General features: G+C 42.8%; 1 protein-coding gene and 1 long non-coding RNA gene across 6 annotated transcripts in view; both read left to right on the forward strand.

Moving 5' to 3' along the window:
- The first annotated feature begins 4,684 nt into the window (after window positions 1-4,684).
- Window positions 4,685-9,723, forward strand: LOC104913275 (uncharacterized). The gene is made up of 3 exons (XR_004161417.2): window positions 4,685-4,804; window positions 6,941-7,019; window positions 8,386-9,723. It is a non-coding gene; the product is annotated as an uncharacterized LOC104913275 (long non-coding RNA).
- A 5,437-nt stretch (window positions 9,724-15,160) lies between these two features.
- Window positions 15,161-22,186, forward strand: part of MACROH2A1 (macroH2A.1 histone) — a 44,799-nt gene continuing 37,773 nt past the window's right edge. For all 5 annotated transcript variants that reach the window (XM_085236461.1, XM_085236463.1, XM_085236462.1 and 2 more), the window contains exon 1: window positions 15,161-15,320. The gene's annotated coding sequence lies outside the window, so the exon portion shown is untranslated. The remainder of the gene's footprint in view (window positions 15,321-22,186) is intronic.

Raw genomic sequence — 22,186 nt, forward strand, 5'->3', positions numbered from 1 at the left:
CCTCTAACACTGGTCTTGACTTTCAAGCATTTCCATATTCCTCTGCAATGCCTCGTCAGATGGTTCCTCTCAGGAAGCCCTAAGCAGAGCTTGAGCTGGAATCTGAGCAGCACCTGATCTGCCTGCTACTCACCAGAAGGAGTTTTAAAACACCTTTTGGGCATAGCTAGCTGTGTTTGTGCAGCATACTGTTATTATGATTAATAATAAAAGCAATGTTAATAATACCTATTTGGAAATTCTTTCTAGGAATAAAGAGAAAGGTAATTCTTCAGGCATTCTGAACTTCTCTATGAGCTTTAATAGGAAATTGCGTCCTTTTTTCTATGATAAGATGGTTTGATGTATCAAAAGACAAGATCCGTTGTCTTATAATTACTTTGTAAATGATCTGAAAGTACAATCTGTACAGCTTCTAGTACAAATGGTCTAATTCACGGTAAAGATCTCCGAGATTCTGCAATAATATAAAAATATACATAAAGATAATGAAATCCTGATGGTTTTTATAATTATTTCTGTCTTGTGAGATTGCAATAACTTCAACCCCCTCTTTCAGCTTTCCGAATCTCAGGCCATAAACCAGAGGGGTACTGCAGGATCAATATGCAGGTTATTTAGAAGAGTGTTTGATGCACATATGACTTTCTGTAACACTGACACATGGCAGCATGTAGATCTAAAACCAACAACAAAACATGCACAGGCTTGGGTAAGGATGAAAGAGAGAATGAACGTGGCAGATGTTAGCTGGATCACGGAATGCTTAGCTGGAAGGCACTCAGTCTGTGGTGATGAAGGTGGAATAACATCCTGTATAGATGAGAATGCAATTTACCCAGGGAGCTTGCAAGCAAATAAAAAAAAATACAGTACCATACCCATGATACAAACCCCCTCTGTTCAGTCCCAAACTTTGCCATGAGGCAGTGCTCCTAAACATCTAAACCTACATAGGTCAGATGAGTTTCCAGCTCTTTGAACACAAATCAAATCCAAAGAGATAATGAGCCAAACGGGGATATTAATTATTTTTTATGTTGTCATGTATTTTGAGACATTTAATTAGTGTCATAAAAATATATAATATACATTTTCAATAAAGAATTCAAAGTACCACAATCAAAGATCACGTGACCTTAGTTTCATTATGAAAAGTACCTGGATTCAATAAAAGGAGGACAGAGCTTTATCCGAGACATAAATTTGGTTCAGGCAGCAATATTGAGAGGTTAAATGGTAAAGAAAACTAATCTCTTAAAGCAATATGAATCATAGGAAAAGAGGTTGTGGAAAAGCGATAATAAAAAATCACAGCTGCAATTTTCTTTTCACTGAACCGAAGCCTATAGGTGATGGACAGCACTGCTGGTGCCCCACACCACAGCAATGGAATCATAAACCCAACCAACCCGAGAGCAAGCCTGCGGCACTTGTAGGTCACACGCAGGCAGTGAAGGTAAGCAGAGATGCCATCTACTCCATGTTAAGCCACGAGCAACCCTGTAATGTGTCTGGCTTCAAATCTTCAAGGAGTCACTGGTGCAAAACACCATGAGCGCATCATCTTCTGGTATCAAACAGTGCAGCTGCATTGTTTCAGTACAGCTGTGCCAGTTTACCCCAGTTGACAGCTTGGTGCCATATATTTCCTGTAGTCAGTGTAGTTGCTTGCTTGAATTTTTGAAGCCAGTTTAGATTGACCAAAGACAGTTTTGAAGTTCTCCTTTATTCCTCGCTGTTGTATTTGCTGTTGGCCTGCATGCGAGACTACGCCAAAGTGAGTTGTCTTCACTGCCATTTTCACAGCAGCTTTAGATTCTGGTGTGCTCTAAATCTGGAGCTGAACTGCAGAGATCCACCTCTTGGGCAGCACACTTGGTCAGTTGTCTGGATTCTGAAGCGTTCATTTATAAGTATAGGGAATCCTGCCATTGTTTGGTTTTGTTTTTCAGTTGTTTCCGTTCTTTCTCTTAAATCACAGCATGTTTTGGGTTTAAGCTTTTTAATAATCTCTTTGGGGAGTCAAATTTGATCTGAAGAAATATAGGATAAAGTAACTCTTCTGCTAGTGCTGCAATGTCATCACAGAAAGCAGCCTGCTGGGTCTGAGCGCTCAGCTCAGCGGTACAGGCATGCACAAAAAGGCCTTTAATCTTTTTTGTTGTTGTTGTTGAAGCAATATGAGCTGTATCTTAATTTTCCACAGAACACGATAAATGTCGCTAGGAAGGAATGACACAAAGAAAAGGAAAAATGATGTCCGCGTACTCCAGATTTATTTTGGTTTACTTTAGTCTTCATAAGTCCAAATCCATAGCAAACACACAAACCACAACGAAAGAAGGCTGTGTATTGAAAGAATTTCTTCCTGAAAGGTGGAGCTGCAACATGTTCTCACACATTTGCAAAAGTTATGACTCACTCCTTAGGAAAATGCAGGTTGGTATCCCTCCTGGCATCAGAAAAATACTTGCTTTAAATGTTCATTCAGAATGACAGCCCTGCTGGGAAGCTCACAAAGTGAAGACTTAGATTGAATCTTCTTTAAGAAGTCAGTTTTCTGTATTTGCCTGACACCTGTATGGAATCTTTGCTGCACACTCTTTTTCCTGCTATGAGCTGCAGAAAGCCATAAAGAGCATTTCTGGAAAGCCAAAGGCATTCCATCTCCATCTCATACCTAAACCTCTCTGATGACAACATGAGATGTGCAGGCTGGAATTGAGTTGACTCAGGAGGAAAGGTTGATACTTCCAGGAATGAAAATCCCACCTCTGGTCCCCACAGCTGCATGTGGACAGCACCAGCTCATATTCCTGACAATTTTCATGTATCAGACAAACTATGAAATGGATGAAAGGCGATACCTCCTGCAGTGTGGTCTCTGTGTATTTGGTGCTCATGAAGAAAAATAGAAAGATCACTGAGCAGAACAGAACTCTTTTATGTTCTTGGCAACCGTTATGTTCCTAGCAAACCAGGGACCTCCTGTCAGTCCAGCTGTGCATGGGACACATGCACCTGGACCTGATGTCACACCACTGTCCCCCTCCTGTACCCTTACAGTGACAATGAAATGTTAGACTAATTACACCCAACTTCTCTGACCCTCTGACTACTTATTACAAAATTTAGTAATTACCAAACTACTTAGTACCTTTCCCTTTTCCCTGGCTGTCCTGCAGCCACACTCAGGTTTTATTCCTTCTTGAAAGTACAGACTAAATCCTGGATACGATTACACTCCATCACCTCTCTGTACAGAAGCTGTCTTCACCACATTCTGCTATACTCTCTGTGTCTTCCTATGTTGGTTGGTTTTGTTTTTTATTTTTTTTTTGTTTTTTTTTTTTTATTATTAGATTAAATCTGGCTTTATAAGTGTTTGTATTTCTGATAAACAAAATATAGTTGCTGGGGTTGTATTTTTCAGTGCTTTAATACAGAACCAGGTCTCCTGTGTACCTTCCAGAGGAACAGATGCAGTGCAGCTAATGCTGTCTGGATAATGGGAGAATGCTGTACTCGTGTTTTACACAGTCCAGAGCACTGATGAATAACACCATAAGGGAAAGCAGAACTACCTTATGAAATACACTGCAAGGGCTGCGTAACGAGAAAACACCCATCTTCACAATGTATGTCTGACAGAGGTCTTTATTAGATCAAATCAGCAAACTTTCTTCTGATTGATCCTCCTGCAGCCTCAATAGCTCATATCTGCTCATTCCAGCTGCAGTGTTAAATCCATTTACTTCTCACTCTATAATCTCCTCTTATAAACAGTCAATGCCAATTCTTATACTTTGCTAACTGATCACAACCTCATTATTATAACCTCAGTAGCTAATCCAGTCAGATAGCAAAAATTAGGGGTTGCACTTGCCCATTAAAGAGCTGCTTTTCACAGCCTGTTGATCTATTTCCTGAATTTAAAGAAAGGAGCACTGCAAATCAACACTGTGTTTGTATCACAGCAACTCCAGAGCAGCCATCTGCAGAGGAGCAGCACGCATGCACACAGCAGCCACAGCCACAAACAGCTCTCACTGCAGCAGGAGGCAACAATTTCATGAACATACACAGTGGGGAACAGCCTAAATAAAGCAGTAGCCTGTCATAGATCTTCTGCACACATACAGCCATGCAGGATAAGGCACTGGAGCAAGGTATTGAATGAAAGAAATGCCAGTTTTCTAGAAACCTAAGGGGACAATTTTCTATAATGCTCTCTCATGGCACTTCCTCATCTTGTATTTCTCCTTCCTTGTACCCTCGGACTGGTAAAAATGGGCAAAGATGTGGTAATAATAAAACATCCACTGTCTGCTTTGTCTTCAGGCTGAGGTGATGGCATGAATCTCTGCTGAAAACAAGAAGTTACAGCAGATGATGTAATTTTAAAACCATCTGTTGTAATTTACTGAATAATGAAGTGAAGCCTGGCTCTCCCCCGCCTGCGTGCCATTTGCCATTGTTCTGGCACATCCCTAAAATGCCACTGGCCTCTTCTCAGTGTCTCTGGGTGCCAAAGCACACGGGGGGGGATTATGGTGCTTCAGCCCTAATGATGACTGTCCAAGCACTGCTCATCCATGGGAAATGTGAAATGCCCAAATTTAGTTCAACCCCTGCACAGAGACATTACAACAGAGCCAGTTTTGCAATGCTCTCATCGGAAGTTGTTTCCATCTTCCCAGTGTCTGAGAAGGGCAAGGTCACGCTGAATGAGCAGCAAATCTGAGTGAATCTGGAGTTCATTGGGGGATTGATGGACTAAAATACAAACACATCTCAGAAGGTAAAATCATATGCTTCCTCATCCTCTCTCTTTTTATCTTATATAGCAACTTGGAATTCTTTCTCTCTTCTTTTTATTCAAAGCCTGTTCACTTCTTTTGGTGTCTGAAATAAAAATCAGCGTGTTGGAAATATTGTAGTTGATGCGTGGGAACCAAACTCTTGCTTTACTGTTGGGATCCCCTCTGATTTCAGGGTCTCATTCTCCACTGATTGCCTGCTAGACTTTGCTTGGAGTCTAAAAAAAAATAACACAAGAAAGGACTAAATTAAAGAAACAGCCTGATCTTGGCTGGGTATCCTTCATCTAGTTTAGAGAGGTTTACAGCATTGCATAGGGAGACCGGGAAGGTGTTTTACAGCGTATCCTTTCAAATGTGAAACACCAGATGTTTTTTGGTTTTGTTTTTTTTTTTTTTTTTTGTGGGTTTTTTTTTTTTTTTTTTTTTTTTTTTGCTTTTTGCAGCTTTCCTTAAGAAGTCACCGTGGTGCGAGCTGCTGACTCAGCACTGCCTGATAGTGAGCTGCAGGATAGCGTGAAGCTGGAACATCGGGCATGGAGCAAGTCCTTCCATCAGCAAAGCCAACCTCTGGGGCAGACTGTAATCACACAGCTGAGTTCTGAGGTGATAATCAAAAGGTTGATGTAAGAGAAAATGGGATGTGCTGCCTGGGACACCAGGGTGGGCTGCTCCTGAGACACTGCCCAGCTTTTGCTTGCCTTGCCCAGCAGCATTTGCCAACTTTCGAGTCCTGGGTCTCAGTATGGAGAATTTTTTCCTTTTTGCCAGGTGGAATACATTCGCTGAAGTGAAGGTACTTGGTAATAAATTCTTTCTGGAGCTCTGTTTAATGTTACTTGGACACAGCACCATTTGTCCAGCTCATTGGCTGCTGTGTCTCTGATGGGTGCTGAGACATTAACAGCAATTCACTCTTCAGTTTTACAGCTTCCACTATTTCCTTCTGTCTTCCCAGGCACTCTGCTGAGCAGGTGCCTTGCTGATTTCAACATATGAGCTCAGATGCAGATGCCAGGACCTGGAAGACATTTTAATTCCTCCAAAACCTGGGTATTTTTCAGTAGTTTTTCAGCAGCCTGTGTCAGTATCTCTGAACATGCTTTTGGTTTTGCTTTGTATTTCATCTCTGAGCCCTTTGTCACAGGTTCAGTACCACCAGTTCAAGAATGGATCTAGTTTAGATTAAAGCAGTAGCTTTTCTGTAGCCTCTACAAACTGAAATTTCAGCCTGCACATTTTTCATCATAGCTCTGCCTGTAATTCGCATTGTCTCAGCAGCAATAGGGTTGTGTCATCATCTGCTTTTAATGGCTGCCAATTTCCTTTCTTCTACCACATAGCTCAGAGAAAGTCAGGGTAACCTGGCAGGCCCTGAATTGCCTGGCTTGTTGGCTTTCTCTTTCCTTTTTGCATGCTCCTGCTCATTCTTATGCCCAGTATTAGCCTGGATTTTGTAGTTTCCCTCTCTGTGAGGTTCTGCAAGCCATTCGTGCTGGAAAGGTACAAAATTTCACCCCTCAAATCCCTACAACACAGTGCAATTACTTATTTATCTATTAATTTTTTTGCTGTAAAGTGCAGCATAAGGATTTCTCTGGGTGCCAGCAGTGCTTATATCTTCAGTAGCCAAAGCACAGCCTGTGATTGTTTTTCTTTGCAGCCTTGCATGCTTCCCGCGCTGCTCTTTGGTATAAGAGCAGAGGCTGCCTCCAGAACAGAACAGCTTATCACAGAAACACTCATAAATCAGGTCTTGCCTTTAACCTTAAGCCAGAGCTCTCAGTGTAAGATAAAGCGGTGCCAGACCACACAGTTCATCTCGGGGCTGGAGGTATAAGCCCTGGAGCCTGGCTCCATTCCCAGGCAGATGCCAGCCCCAGACATGCTGCTCCAAGGGCCGGCCAGGTCTGGCTTCTCTTGCTTTGGCTGCTGTTCAGCTCTGGATTCATAATACAGCTTAGTGACAGATGTAATAAACCCCTCTCTCATCTGCCTCCCATTGCTACCAAAGGAACATTATGATTTTTGTCAGCTACTTCTTGACCCTCTCATCTCTTACTGCAGCTTGCAATGAAATGTTGTCATCAGATCTTATCTGATCTTTTCCCTCTTAGGAACCAAGGCAAAAAATAAAAACGCTAAATTGGGAATTCAGGTCACCTGAGTGTCCCCTTTCCCTTCTTGTTGATTCAGGTATGTATAAAATGGACAGATGACTTTAAAATTAATTTACATACAGCAACAATTATTCAACACTCCTCCACGCTCCAAAGTCAGTATGAGTGAGTTAATATGTGCCAACACTGCACCAATGACGTGGCACACAACTAAATGGCCCGACAGCTCATGGAAGCTTTAATACCCAAAACTCTGCCAGAGCTGTCAGTAAGAGGCACTTCCAGTAGCACATCTCCGACTAAGCCTAAACCCGAGACCGAATTCTGCTGCTTAAATGCAATTTAAACTCCACCTGCTGGCTGAGCTCCTTAATGGCATCATGTCTTCTCACCGATGGTGCTTAAGCTTCATCCCTTTTCAGTGGTTACGGGCTTAAGAATAATCTCGTGATACATCCAACTAAGAAAAAGACTAGGTGAGACATTCCAAGGGGATTACTGATTGTGAAACCTCTGTTTAATAGACATAGCTCTGGTTTGCAAAATCACTGATCACTTTTGAAAATGTTGGCCAGAACAGTATAGAAATATTGGAATGCATGTTGGACTATGGAGGAGTAAAAAATGTCTGCATCAGTCCAAAAAAAAAAAAAAAAAGAGAGAGAGAGAGATTATGTTTTATGAAGCAGGCTTGAGATAGTGGTAGAGTAACCAGATGGTGCTTCATTTGCCAAATCCAGCTTCCACAATTGTCAAATAATTACATAACAGTGGACTTAACTGTACGTACACATGCAGAGCATGATGCGTATGCATGATAATGCAGGCAATGAGGTTGGTGCAGACAGTGGACATTAATTTTATTGAAAGTTCCTGCACGCCTATGTTTTGATGCTCTGAAAGAAAATTTGGATTTTGCTTTTTTTTTTTTTAATTTTAATACCTAAAAAGCAACTTCAGTGGAAAAACAACATATAAAGCAGATGAATATGAGGGGCATAAGAAGCGTAAGAATATGAGGTGTGTTCAAGTACTGTGCACTACTAAATGCTTCCATCTGTGATAAGGGCAATTTAGCATAAAACTGCACATTTCTTACTTCCTAAAAACTGGCCAAGCCTTAGAAAAATGTTATCATATTAATGAGATAGAAACCTCTGAGAATTCAGTTCATAGCATATAGAGAAATCAAAAACTAATTTGGGAGGCATGTTCCCAAGACATGGGGCTTGTCCACAACAATCAGTGCTCTGCAAGTCACCCAATATTATTTCCCTGTCAAAGTATGCGTAGAAATACTTGGATTTTCATTTTCTCTCATATTTGTATTTCATATTCATTTATTTTCCAATAAACCATATATGTGACTGTATTTCTATTGTATGATACGTTTGGAAAGTATTCACCACAACTATCACCTAGAGAATGCTTTGATTTTCAAGGTTTGAGATGATCAACCGACCCACAAGACTAACCCTGCTTGCCTGGTTCATCCAGAATCCTCTCCATGACCCTCAAGGCACCACCAAACCGGTATCCTGGCAGATTTCTCACTGACATTCAGCCCAGTGCTTTCCATAAGCCACTTTTTATGAACAAAAATGTAATCAGATGAATTAGCAAGGAACGAGTAGAAGGGAATAGCATAACCCAAAATCAGCTGTAGGGCTTTGTGTAAAGACAGCAACAAAGGATATTTTTCTGCAAGGAAGGAAGGAAGAAAGAAATAAAGAAAGAAAGAAAGAAAAATAACTCTTTTCCATTTGTGCATTACAGATACCTGCTTATTCTTCTTGTGTTCTGTGACACAATATGAAAATGACAAAGAAACCTGCCTCATCTCTAGACCTGTGCTTGAGTTTCCTGCCTTTGTATAACGTGTTCCTTCTACCAGGAATCACGTATAAATACGGTCTTAGGGATGCACACTTAGTTTCATGGTGGCTACCCCACCAAAGGCAGGACATGGGAACACAGTCGTATTGCAAAGCACATGGGGAAAAATAAATAAATAAATAAAAAGAGCAAAACTTAGCAATAATCACTGGGTTTCTCCTTAACATGTGTAAACCCTTTAAATGCACAAGTTCTGAATAGTTGTCAGGAAACCAAGACTTCAGTTAGGAATAATTGGTTATGGTTCATCCCCTCAGCATCTGCTCAGTGTCAGCACTACAGCCCATCTGCAAGCAGCAGAAGCAGCTGGAGATGTGTGGTCAGCTCTGTGAAGGTTTGGGAGCCAGAGGCTGGGGTGCAGTACAGGTGATTCCCACAGAGGGAGATGTTGCTTTCTTTATGCCTTAAGTTTTTTTTTTTTTCCATCTAGCCCTGGGAAAACTTCCATGTGTTCCAGTCATTACACAGACGCTTGAACTTCACATTCATGGATATTCCTGAATGATGTTTTTTCTATTGTCCGTATGTATAGCTTTTCTACTCCACAAAGAGCTGAAGGTGGACTGTTACAAAGTGACTTGGCAGACCATGTTGAGCCAGCATTTATGACAGCCCATGCCTGTTTTCTTAGCCCACTCTGATTACATTCCCCAGACAGGGACAGAGCACCCAGCCCAGCAAAGCAGTGGGGTGGCTGTTGCTCCCCAGCACTTCCTTGGGTCCTTCAGCCACTTTTGCCACAAACACACAGGGACAATTCACACCTCAGTCTCAATTGCAAACTGGTACCAAATACCACCGTTTGTTGCTTTATGCTCCTTTATCTGCACAGAGAAGTATAGCAGAAATGCTAAGTCAGGGCTTGAAGCAGTGATGGAGCACCTGGTGGGAAGGCAGGGGAGCTCAGGTGCATGCAATGCAGATGAGTGACCAGAAGGGCTGGAGCCAGGATCCACCCCTTCCCAGACCTCATTTAAGGGTTGGCAGTGGCAGTAAGGGGATCTTGGTGGAGATCCTTACTTACCTGAGGCCTTCTGAAGATAAGAAGCTTCTTTCCTTTATTTCTCTGCCTACAGCTGTTGCATTTGAGCAAATCCTCACTTGTTGAAATCTTCACTTGCTGCATCCTAGGACCTTGCTGCACTGCTGTTTTTGCTGCACTTTCCAATGTGTTCCAGTAACTTATTTCAAAATAAACAGAAGTTGCAACGGTTGCTCTGATGTAAACAAATTTATAAAGTTGTTTAAATTGAGTGTGTCAGCCTCTAATGATCTTTTGTTTGCTATGACAATGATCTTCACAACTGCAGATTTTAATTTAATGAGTAGGGTTTATCTCATGACGTGAGTTTGCAAGCCCTTGACTGCAGTGCTGCCTGGACGGTGTTACAGCAGGCTCCAAATCTCTCAAATCCTCCATGAACCATATTCTAGATAATGTCTCTTGTCCAGGACAGGAGCTTTTTCAATTAATGTTCCTCAGAGACGTGATCTGATTTTGCTTCTGGAGGCAAAGAAACGAGAATTGGTTCATTTTAAAAATAACCTGTTATGTGAAGTGATGCATCATAGAGCTCTCACACAGAGGAGCAGTTAGTAAAGTATTCCATAGCAACAGCCACATCTTAATAGGAGATCATCTCCTGGACATCTCCCTTTGCATTTCTGCAATTACTGACTCTGTCTCCTACCATCTGCAATTATATAAAATCCCTCTGGCAACAGTAGCTTTTGCTTACATGGAAAATTAACATTATGGAAGCTATGGGATTTAACAACTAAAAATAAGAAATATGAGTTGTTGCATGACTATTCACCAAGCTTTCCACCAGCTACAAGGAATCTCTGAGCGGATCATCATGGGACATAATTTTGAATCCTCTGGCTTCATGATGTAAAACATAACTCTTAGGTTTAATACTTCATTTGCAAAATAACATGGAACTTTCCCCCACCCACTTGACATTAAAAAAGCAGTCTTGCAGGAGGCCAGGAGAATATCAGAAGAAAATGAGCTGTGATGCTTAACACACAGCCTGAATCAGGTGATGCTCAGGGCTGACATCAGAGGCAGACAAGTGTTCCTGTTCTGTGTGCTTCAGTCTTATTTTAGAGCATGCTTCTTCCATGCTGCTAGGAGATAAGCACTAATGTTTCCTGATGTCTCTGCGTCACGCTGCAGCAGTACTGCTACCAATTCTATAATTCAAAACAGCATTTATCTTTTATTTAGGTGAAGTATGTTTTGAAATGCATTCGGTGGCTTTTATTTTGAAGGAGGGGGCTTTGAACTGCGTTACACTGGAGGTCAGTATTTTCTCTTCTCTACAGGTTAATTATGACTGTACCAACTTTATCATGTTCTTAATCACAGCATCCATTGGCTGCATAAGGGATTTCATAATCCAGGTTAAAAAGTGCAATTTTTAATTTTCCAGATTTGAAATGGAAAAAAAAAAAATACCCTTTCTTTTAGAAAAAAAAGTCTTTTTGTCTTAAAAAAAAATTCAAAGCGATTAAAGATTTTTTTGTAGGAGGGGTTAAGCATTGGTAACAATTAGCATAGGCGATATTTTTCTGGAAGAATGCAATTCAAAAATGGCATAGATATTCAAGAATTTGATTTGTCCCAAATTTCTTTTGTGGAATTGCACAAAAGTTGGCCTGCCTACAAAAGAAGTTTTGAACAAAATAAGTCAATTATGTGCTGTAACTTGCAGGCTGTTTACCAGGCTGGAAAATGAGTCCCAGACACCCACTTGTGCCTGAAAGTATCAATCTAACCATAACATATTAGCACTAGTTGACACTTCTGCTACAGAATAACAAGCCTGGCAACAATATAGAGCCAACAGTGCTTTGAGAAAACTGAGGCAAGAGGAAATAATTGTTTTTGATGTTCAGAAGAGGGGAACTATATGATCAGAATCGCTGGGATGTGGATGTCAGAGCTAAGAGTGACTACCTGAAAATGAAATTAACTGTGGTAGAGGACAGCTGGATATCAAACAGCGGTTCACAAAGTCAGCTGGTTTTTTGAGGCATGCTGGAAATCAAACTGCAGTTTTCTATCTGTATAATGAAGCTAAAAATGGATCATTATGATCAATGGCTCTGATCCTGCTCAAAATATGTACCAAAACTCGTGCCAGCACGTGTTCCAGCACCACTGCTAGGTGTTTGTGATCAATCTTGCTTGCAAAAGCTCCTGATTCTGATGGGTTAATTTTGAATAATGGTGGATCCGCATATCTTTATGGTGGCAGGAAATCAGGGCTAAGTGAAAGAAAAGACCTTGTTCCACTTCTGTACATTCAACTTGTGTAGTGCAGAATTTCTCACGACGACAATAATCACATTGGATTACAGCAATCTGTATGGAGGCCATTGTCAGCCTGCTGGAAATCACAGTTAATACCCTCTGCTGTCAGGAGGGATGGATTCTAGGTCTGTGCAATGCATTAGCAGTGTGATGAGCATTGACTGGATTTGGTAGGAGGTCACTGTGCCCATCTGATGCAGCATGCAAGGATGTCAGTGGCATCACACATACTATAAGCACATAGATGTGATTGCTACCTGACTTTAAGGGGTTAAATGAAGCATGGATTAGTGGTATAGTCTGCAGAAAGAGAGCAGACTAAGCAACTGAAGGAGTTTCAGAAGCCCCTCCTGAGAGGTCGGTCATGCTTGGGGAATCTGAACTTTCTCTCGACCAAGTGAAGGTGGAAGGGAACCAGCAGGAGTCTGTTGGCTTTGCACGCTAAATCCTGAGGAAATATTTCAGCAAACTGAAGTAACCTAGGCCATGCATTCGAAATATCCAGAGTAATAAACACAAAAACACCAGTGACTAATGAGGTCACAATCAGAATTAAGGTAGCTATTCCGAAGTGAAAAATGCTTAATCTATGTTTAAGAATACTACATCAGCTGCATTCCCTCCCCCCCCCCCTTTCCCCCCCCCTCCCCCCACCCGCATCACTCTGTCCCCTCTCAAGGAATATTTCCTTCTCTGCTATCTGTGCTGCATAAACAAGTTGGGTGTTTAGATTCTCAGTCACTCAAAACTGTCTTCTACAAACAGTCCCTTGGTGTCACTCATATTGATTACAGAGTCAGTTTCAAAATGAGCATGAGCATGGGAATGTAAGAACACAAACTGTTTATATAAACCATAAGGGCAGCAGAGCTCTTAGAAAGGTGCTTTTTATCATTCTTTATCTAAATAAATATATCACTAATTTGGCAAAGGGAAGAAAACCTAAGCCAAGGTTTGTTTTAGTGAGGTAGTTTATTTAGTGTTGTTTTACTGTAAGCGATTCTCCCTTTTAGAAAATTATTTGTGCCATGCTGTGTGCTTTCAAAGCCAGATAGAATGAACCCTCTTTGCAGACCCAGCAGTATGATGAATCTGTTGTTCGGTGGGAGGTGAGGCAGTCAAAGTTAACATTAAAAGGATCATCCACTGCTTCTGCACTAGCATCCTATTCCAGGCACAAATTGTTTGGGCTCTCTGCAAACTCAGGAAGCTCCAGAGCCTGTCCCCAGTTGTGTTTGGAAAGCTTTCTTCAAAGGCTCAGAATGCAGAGATTCCCTTTAAAAGAGACAATATGAGCAATGACAGTAGAAAGGCACAGAAAGCAAGCTATGCTGGCTTTTAAGGTAACTATCTTCACCTAGTAGACTTGTATCAGCCCCATTAGACAAGCAATGTTGCATATTCTTCAAATTCCACACAGACCTTTGCAGCTTTTTCTGACAACAGAGATATTTGGGTGTCTTTGGTTGGTTTGGTTTTTAGTAACATTTGTGTGGGTGACAGCAAAATGGGGTGGGGTGAGGCAAGCACTGCAGGAGCTGTTCTGCTCTGTGCTCTTACAGCCTGCAGGAAGGGTTCTGTGTGGGCAAGGGAAGGGAGTGGATCTTGGCTGCAGTGTGAATGCAGAGGAGGAGGTGGGAGATGGAGCATGATGGGAACATGGGGAAAGCAGTGTGTGTCCTCAGCTGTGTGCAATGATCCCATGGTAGATGGCCTAATAAGGAATGTAGTCACATCCTTAAGTTAAGGGCAGTCAGGGTCTACTCAGTGCTTTACTCAGCAGAGAGTCTTTGTTTAACAAATCTGTGTGTGGAACAGCATTCAGCCTGCAGTGAGTGCTCAGGGCACACAGTCACACCGTGCCTGCATGTGACTGCATGCTGCACTGAAACGTAATGAGGCATGTCTTGGGAGACCAGGAGTTTAGCTGCACTAAAAAGCAGACCAATCCTGGCCATTTGTACAGATGAGAGCAGTGAAATTATAATAACTGAGCTCACAGAACTGCACACAGCACTGTTTTTGTAGGCCTGATGCACTGTGCACAGCTCAGCCTGTGCTACGCCTTCAGTCTCTTTGTTTCAGAAACTTCTTCTGAGTGATGTTTCTCAGACCAAGTGCAACGTTAAACTACATCTCTTTAAGACAATCTGCCTTTCGTCCCTGAATTTTCTTTCTTCCATATACCACCCTCTTTCTGCTTTCTTTTTCACATGACCAAGTAAAAATAAGGAGAGCTGGAGTGTGCGTAGATAAGACAAACCCCTTCCCTCTCCCAGCTGCTCCTCAGCCCTTCTCGACAAAGGTTTAATAGCAATGAAGCTGTGTCACAGTGCTGCTGTCACCTGCCACAGCTCCAGCCTGAAAAGAACAGGAAGGAGCACCAGGGAAGGCTGCAGGCTGCATTGCAGAGCAGCAGCAGAAGGGCCCAGGAGCAGCTGGGTGAGGATAGGAGCATGCTGAGGGGACAACGGGCCCTGTGCTCTGTGACTGTGTGCTCCCAGCACAGCAAGGTGTGCTCAAGGACATCTGTGCCTCCACGGCATAAATTCCTCCCAAAGCTCCATCTGGGGCCTTTGCAAAATGGCAGCAAGCCATTTTTGTACAGCATGAGGAGCAGAGCGAGCAATCCAGTCAGTGCCTTTCATCCCCTCGAACAAGATACTCTGCTCAGGGAAAGAACGCAGCCTTAACCCTCCGCTTTGTCCTCCTCACCGTGTGAGGATTTAGGAGCAGAACACATCTGTGAGAGAGGGGCGGCTGTAGATGTAGGAGCCTGACTGCCAGGAGCGGCTCTCCATGGAGGAGCCTGACTGCCCCCAGGGCTGCTTGCAGCTACGGGAAGCCTCCCAGAGCCACCGGGCTGCTGCTTGGGGAGAGGGGGAAGCGGGGCCGGAGCCTTGAGGAGGGGGCGAGGTGGAGGGCGGGGCTGCGTCAGGGGCGACCGTTACAGCACCGGGACGAGGCGGGGGGCAGAGCTGCGGTGAGGGAGGAGGAGGAGGACTGGAGGGATGTGACGCCAGGCAGCGCTCGGCATTGTGGGAGCGCGCCGCCAGCCCGTCCAGCCGTTCCCGTTGGCCCCGCGGGCGGAGCGCAGGCAGCGGGAGCGGGGCCGCCGCCGCCGGGAGACATCTTGGTGCCGCCGCCGGGAGCCGCGCTGTAAGTGGGCGCCGCCCGCCCTTCGCAGCGGTCGTTCCCCGTGCTGAGGGCTGAGTGGGGCGGGGGGCGCTGAGGGGAGAGGGGTCCCGGCTGCCGCCTGGCTGAGGGAAAGGCGGAGCGGAGGGAGCTGTCTGCTTTTTTTTTTTTCTTTTTTTTCCTCTCGTGGTGGCAGCGGGCTGTTGTTTGTACTCTGAGTGTGTGGTGAGGGGTTGGAAGGAAGCCCGGGAGCGGCCGGCTCCTGCAGCCTGCCTGCCTGCCTTCCTCCAGGCGGGGAGCAGCGGGCTGTGCTGTCAGCGCAGCACCCAAGTTAGTGCCAGACGGTAAACGGCTCCGGGAAACAAAGCCCGATGGCGTGTTGAGAACCGTTGGCAGAGCCGTCGAAAGCATCCTGAGATGATGAAGAGAAGCTTAAAAAAAAAAAAAAAAAAAAAAGGGAAAAGGGAGGGGGTCTTGATTGTGGTAGAGCTGTCAGCCTGCAGTGTGTCTGCCTGCAGGGCCGGGGACAGCCGTAGTGCAGGGCGGGGGATGCGGTGTCCTCCAGGTGTGGGCAGGCAAACACGGCTGTGCCGGCAGGAGGGGCACTGAGGGAGCCTCTGCTTCCGTAACTCGTCCCGTCTGGAGTCCTTGCGTTCCTGTGTATGTTCAGGAGCCGGGGCAGAAGGCTGCATCTGGAGCTGGCTTGGTAGCAGAGGCGCTTCGCTGGTGTTGGTGGAAGGAGGTGCTGCTGTGAGGTGTCTGCAGGAGGCTTGTTTATTTCTTGACTGCAGAAGTGAATGACCGTCTTTCCCCCCAGAACTATGTGAGGTGTGTCTTAGCAACAGGTCTGTGGGGAACTTTGCGGATCCGCCACCTCCCCCAGTCCTAAGAGTCAACAGAAATAAATGAGCTGAGGAGGCAATTACTGAAAGCAGAACCTGGGATTGTAAGCACAACGGGGAGCAGAAAGAATTAGGCATAAACAAGACCACTACAATTGCTTTGACAAACATGAGTGCCGTTGATTGATGTATTTTGTATCGAGCAGCCTTTAGCCAGGTCCTTGTTGTTTCTTTAGAAGTTGTCTGAGAGAGTTACACTGTGTTTTTCCCAGGCTTCAGGTTGTTCTGATGCAGTGTTACGTTGTTTGTTTCTTTTTCCAGGTAGTGTTAGAGGTTGTTTTGCTGTGTTATGTGTCATAACCTTTCACACCAATGTTTTCTTGACCCATTATGGTCCTACAGAGTAACTGTCTTGTTACTGAGTGTTCGTTTGTTGCAGAACTGAGGCATACACTTCTGATCACCAGTAAAACCAGATGATGATTGTGCATAACTGTTGATACCCATAAATGATTTAGAAATTCATAGCTAAGGCTAGAATTTGGCTTAATGACAGTAAGATAGGAAGAATACTTAAGCACTGCTTGTTTCATACATCAGCATTAACGGAAAGAAAAACCCCTACTGTAAACTCACAAAGTAGGGATAAAGGAGCAGGAAGACGTAATTGATGCCACGGGAGAAAAAGGAGCCTCTAGAGAGAGCCTCCCTTGGGAGAAAGGTTATTGACCCAGCAGCCAGTGCAGGGAGCATCAGGTTTCGTCAGCTCCTTGCTTCCTTGAGGTAGATTTGGGGGAAAAATGTGCTAGATGCAGTATCTGTAGGAAAGTGCACTGAGGGGATGCGTGCAGAGAGGCTTGGGTGCCTTACCTAGAAGAGAGGATGTACAGTAGTACAAATCTGTACTACTTGCTCCTAAAACAGCGATGCAGTGATGCTCAAAGCACATCATTCAAGGCAGTGGGCTGAGTTCTTGCACTCTCTTCCATCAGCAGTACAACATCTATAGTACGCTTCTGAATTTTCCATTGGAAACATCTGCCTGAGTTCTTTGTGTTTTTGCTGTTGTCCAAAATGTCAAGCAGAAAACAAGTTCTCAATGTTCTTTGAAACAGTTTTTCTTCTGAATTTATAAAACAGCCTAGCGACTTGTATCGAATCCTTCCTACCAAATATACAGAAAGCTGCAACACACAAATGGTCTTATTTTCATGCTAGTGCTCCCAACTGGTCAGCGAAGACAATTGTATTTACATTTTTTCCCGTCTATTGGTGGCAGAGTGCCCAGCTAAAACTTTTGTCGTGCTCCCATCACTGTTCATAGTGGGGGCTTGTGCATTAAGGGGATATTTGTTTCAGGGTTTTGGTCCCATTGTGGGAGGAAGGGACTTCTGCCAGCTGAATAAAATTGGGCAATAGTATCTTCTTCTGCACATGGGTTTGATGAAAATATTATTTCTCTGTTTACACTGCCATGATGGGAGTTCTAGTCTCCCTCACCTTCAGTAAAAAGGACATCTGTAAGGCATTTGTAGATGAGGAACATTCTTTGATTTTTTTGAGTGAAAATAAATGTATACTGCTGCCTTTCCAGATAAGAAATCAATGCAGTGCCAGAGCAGCTGGTTTGCAACCAGTTTCACTCCTCTTTTTCAGACCACAAGGAACTTCTGCTTTGATAAAGCACTTAAGCTAAAACTTGAAATTACACCAGGCCAAACGATTGCTGAGTTGCTCTTTTTGTATTACTGTAGTACCTGGAAACCATGGTCACAAACTGAGACACTGTTGTGTTGGGCAAGCATCAATAAAGACTGTTTTATACTGACTCTATAAGCAGTGCGCTTTATAAATATGTCAAACTAGTTTCTGATTAGCCAAGAAGAGAGCAAATTAGTTGTCAAAGCAAATTCAAGTGCACCTTTTCAAAACGAGTTCAGTGAGCAGCTATTATTATGGTACATAAATAGATTTTAGATGGAGTGGCAGCTCTTACTTGTTAATCTTTTGAAACAGTGAGAAGAAAATAGCATTGCTGTTAAGCTCTCGTGATACGAAAGTGAACTTTTCAGCTTAGTCTTCCTCCTGGAAAGAGGAGGAAAGGAATTGCTCAATCTTAGTATTTTTCCTATTGTAGTAATGGTGTACTGCATTCCACTATACTTACAGATGTGATCTTGTACATCTAGGTGCAGTTAATGCACTAAGGTAAGCCCCTGGTGAGAACAACACCTATCAGACAGCAGTAGAACCCACAGTAATTTGTTAAGTCATTAAGAATCAGTACCTGAAAGCTGTTAGTATTATTGTTTTTAATTATTACTACTGTTTGATAAAAGAGTCACAGTGACTGAGCTAACGAAGTACTGGAATTTGAGCTATTGGAGATGAGATATCATTTTACCAGGATGTGTGGTCAAGTACTCCAGAACTGTATGATGTTAAACTTTTCAGAAGAGCAGATGCCTATGATCACTTTAGGAAAATGGCATTTAAAAGTAGAGTATCAATCTTTGTACAGAAAACTATGGCCAACAGCCAATTTCAACCAGGAAAATATAAATTACATTGATTTCATTGCTATACCTGATCATTATTTTGTTTCTTGGAATACATATTTCTGGCTCGCAAAGACCTGACAGCGGGCCTTGTAGTTTGAACCTTCACTGGGAGTGAATATACCATCATATTCTCATTTCTGTGAATTTGGGAGTGTTAGAAAGCAGTGAGAATCTTGCTGCAGTCCTGGAGAGCTTTTCAAAAGGCCACGAATCTGGTGCTGCAGATAGGGCAATCTGTGGCCCAGCACATACATATACAAAGTGTGTGTGTGTGTATGTGTGTAGGTATATATACACACACTTCGAAATACATTTAGAGTATTTTTCAGTTATTTTCTTGCCAAGGCAAGAGAGGAGTAAGAAAGAAAAAGACGGATTGTGATTTTCTTTTTGTTTTGTTTTTCCTCCTGCCCAAATCCAGTCTGAACTATGGTAGATGTGATAAAGTTCCCTTTGGTGAGCACTGCCTCCCTCATCTGCAGGCTCGCAGTGACTCAGCAGACAGCTCTGGTTCATTAACATTGGCAGTGATCCAGAGTTTCTGGTGTTACAAAGATAAACCATTTGAGAACATGTAAGGCACACAGTTTTCTTTGGATTTTGATCTGTTGCCATGCTCTTTCCATCTAACTTCAATAAATTTCTTTGTGTCTGCTGCAAGTGAAATCTATTTTCTTTCTGTACTTTTTGCCCCGTAGAGAACTAGAACTAGAGAAGACACTGAAAGCTCCTTGGGCCATCCATCCCTTTCTCAAAGGCAGGACAGGCAGGTTCTCTAAAGTAATGATCCTGAATCCATAGTTAAACCCCAAGAATTCCTGTTCCAGGTTTTCTTTGCCCCTTCTCAATAAAGTGATCAGCAAAATGAAAAGTGGTACTTAAAACCTAACTAGACTTCCTTCCTTCCCCCCAACATCTAAATTTCTGTGTGCTATAAGAATGGGATCCTTGAGACAGGAAGCTCTGAAACACATTTTATCACATTTGACTTGTTACGTTAAAGTTGCAGAAGTGTTTGCTTTGTTCAACATTCGAGACTCCACCTTTCTGGTTTAGATAAGTTTTCCCTCGTAAATAAGATAAATGTGACAAGCAGTACAAAATAAAGGGGGAAATGAACCTCTTAGTGCAGAAGTGGTGAAGTAAGCTTATGTAAGAATGTATCCTTCTATATACAGTGGTGTGAGATAATTCCAGATGACAGAAGGTTTGAAGTTATCAATTAGAAGACAGTACGTTAAAGGGAAGAACATCTCCTGAGCGCCAAATCAAAGATGCTGCAAAGGAACAGCCAAGTGTGGACTGACAAGGGAGGATGGCTGAGCATGGCCACAGCAATAGGCAGTGTGTCAACAACAGAGCTAGCACTGCTTCGTGATATATAGCCAGAGACAGTGATACACAGTACCCATTTGTTTCTGCTATGAAGGAGCCATTTCCCTTACTTCACTATGAACAGTCACTTCCTCGGGACTAAAAATAAAAGGGCAATGCTCTTTCATTTCCTTCTGTTTCAGCTACAGCATGGCCATCCATGTGTGTCTTCCATTTGGGCCTTTAGATTGGTAAGCTGTGTTTACTTCAGATTCTTCAAAGCTTCTTTGGTAATGATTCTGTACTGCCACGTATTTTACTCATGCTTTGATCCAAATGTTGTAGCAGAACATGGCTTTCCTGAAGGGGAATAAAAACAGTCAGGAGATAAGAACTTCCATATTCTCTTCCATCTATTCTGACCATCCCATAAATTCAGTAAACTGGATTTTATAGATCATGACCACAGCTACCTGCAGAGGTGCTCTGTGGGAGCTCAGAACTGCACTGCTCCCAAGGAAGGTCAGATCCAGCAAGGTGTTCCATGGGCTCTCTTCCCCCTTCCCTTTGACTGCATTGCCCAGCATGGGGAAGTGGGGATGGACTTAGAACTTTTGCAGGGAATTTCAAGGTTATTTACTTCCCTTTTCTACTCTACTCTTATTTTCCTTTTACATGGAATGTGCAACTTTGTATTCTGACTTTGTCGAAAAATGCAGTCCAGAATCAATATGGTCCCATTTGAACAGTTCTCCTGAATATAATCATTTCTTCCTTTTTTTTTTTTCTTCCTTTTTGCTGGGAGTGCAAGTAGACTGTTTAATTGCTCCCATCCCCAATTATTAGACTCAAACCAGTTAGAAGGTAAGATCTGTAATTAACACAGTTTCAACTTTCGGTTCCCCACACTATTCTGCTCAGCATCAGAATCCTTGCTACAGCTCTGGAAAGTAAATTGATTTTCACAGGGAATTAATTACCTGCTTTTAGAAGTGTTGTGTATTACAAAATGCACCTTATTGTGACAGTTAAAATCCAATTTTTGTCTTATAGAGACACTTCATTATGAAATGCTTAATTTGGCATTCAGTGTAACACGCTTGATATGCAAATTACTAAGATTTCTCTGTATCAATAAATAACCTGATTTTTTTTTTTCTATTAATGAAGTTTGCAAGCTACTTGAGATTCTCACAAGTTGCTATTTATATATGCTAGCACAGAGCAATGAAGATATATGTGACTTGTATTCTGGCTTGCATGGCATCCAAAAGGAGAGCCTTGAGCATTTAGGCAAACAGTTAATACAGTTCTATCATTTAAACGTTGTAGGTTTTCCATGGAAAAAAATCTGGTTTTTGTCATTCACAGATCAGTTACACAACAAAGGAATGAAGGGGGAAGCTAGAAGCATGGATATTTCTTGTGCGTGCTTTTCCTAGTGCTTAAATTCAGTGAACTTCTTAATGAGATCAAACATCTGTGGCAATGATGACAATGGAGTACAGATCATGAGAATATTTGCAGGCAGAAAGCCCATAGCCAATTGAAAACCACACCCAGCCATCTTCCTAACAGTGACAGAGCTCAGATGGAAAGCTGTAGCTAAATTGGAGGGTTTTAAAATCAGTTGTGCCTTTCATTTTCTCAAGGGAGGAAAATGGGCATTTGTCGTCTTCACGGTGTGTCTGCAGAGCTGAGCTCACAGTGAGGAGAGGGGAAGCAGTGCTTTCAGTGGCTCCCCTTCCAATTTCCTGTCTGTTTGTTGATATCAGTTTCATAAACGTGGTCTGACTTTTGTCTGGCTGAAAAAAACTGGGATTGTTTTGTTTACCTGTAACAATCAATAAGCCAGCTGACATTCTTTCACTTAATGAGTTTTGCACTTGCAGAATGTTTGATGAGCAGAGTATGGAAGTGGAAAGGAAAAGAAATAGCTGATTTTTGAGTTTCTTTAGTTATCCTGAGTGGTCTTCGTTTGATAGTTACATAGTCTGTATCTCAGTGACTCATTGGGGTTTAAAAGACTTCAGGACACGTTGGTGCAGATCAGAAGTTGTAAAAGTAGAGTTGGTGAACCTGTTTGGTCTAATCCTGAGCTCACTCAGATGTGGAATCAGGTGTTAATAAATACAGTCAAGTTCATAAGGAGAAGGAGAGAATTCAGTATGAA

Source organism: Meleagris gallopavo, chromosome 15 (assembly GCF_905368555.1).
Source record: "Meleagris gallopavo chromosome 15, MGAL_WU_HG_1.1, whole genome shotgun sequence".
Lineage (NCBI taxonomy): Eukaryota > Metazoa > Chordata > Aves > Galliformes > Phasianidae > Meleagris > Meleagris gallopavo.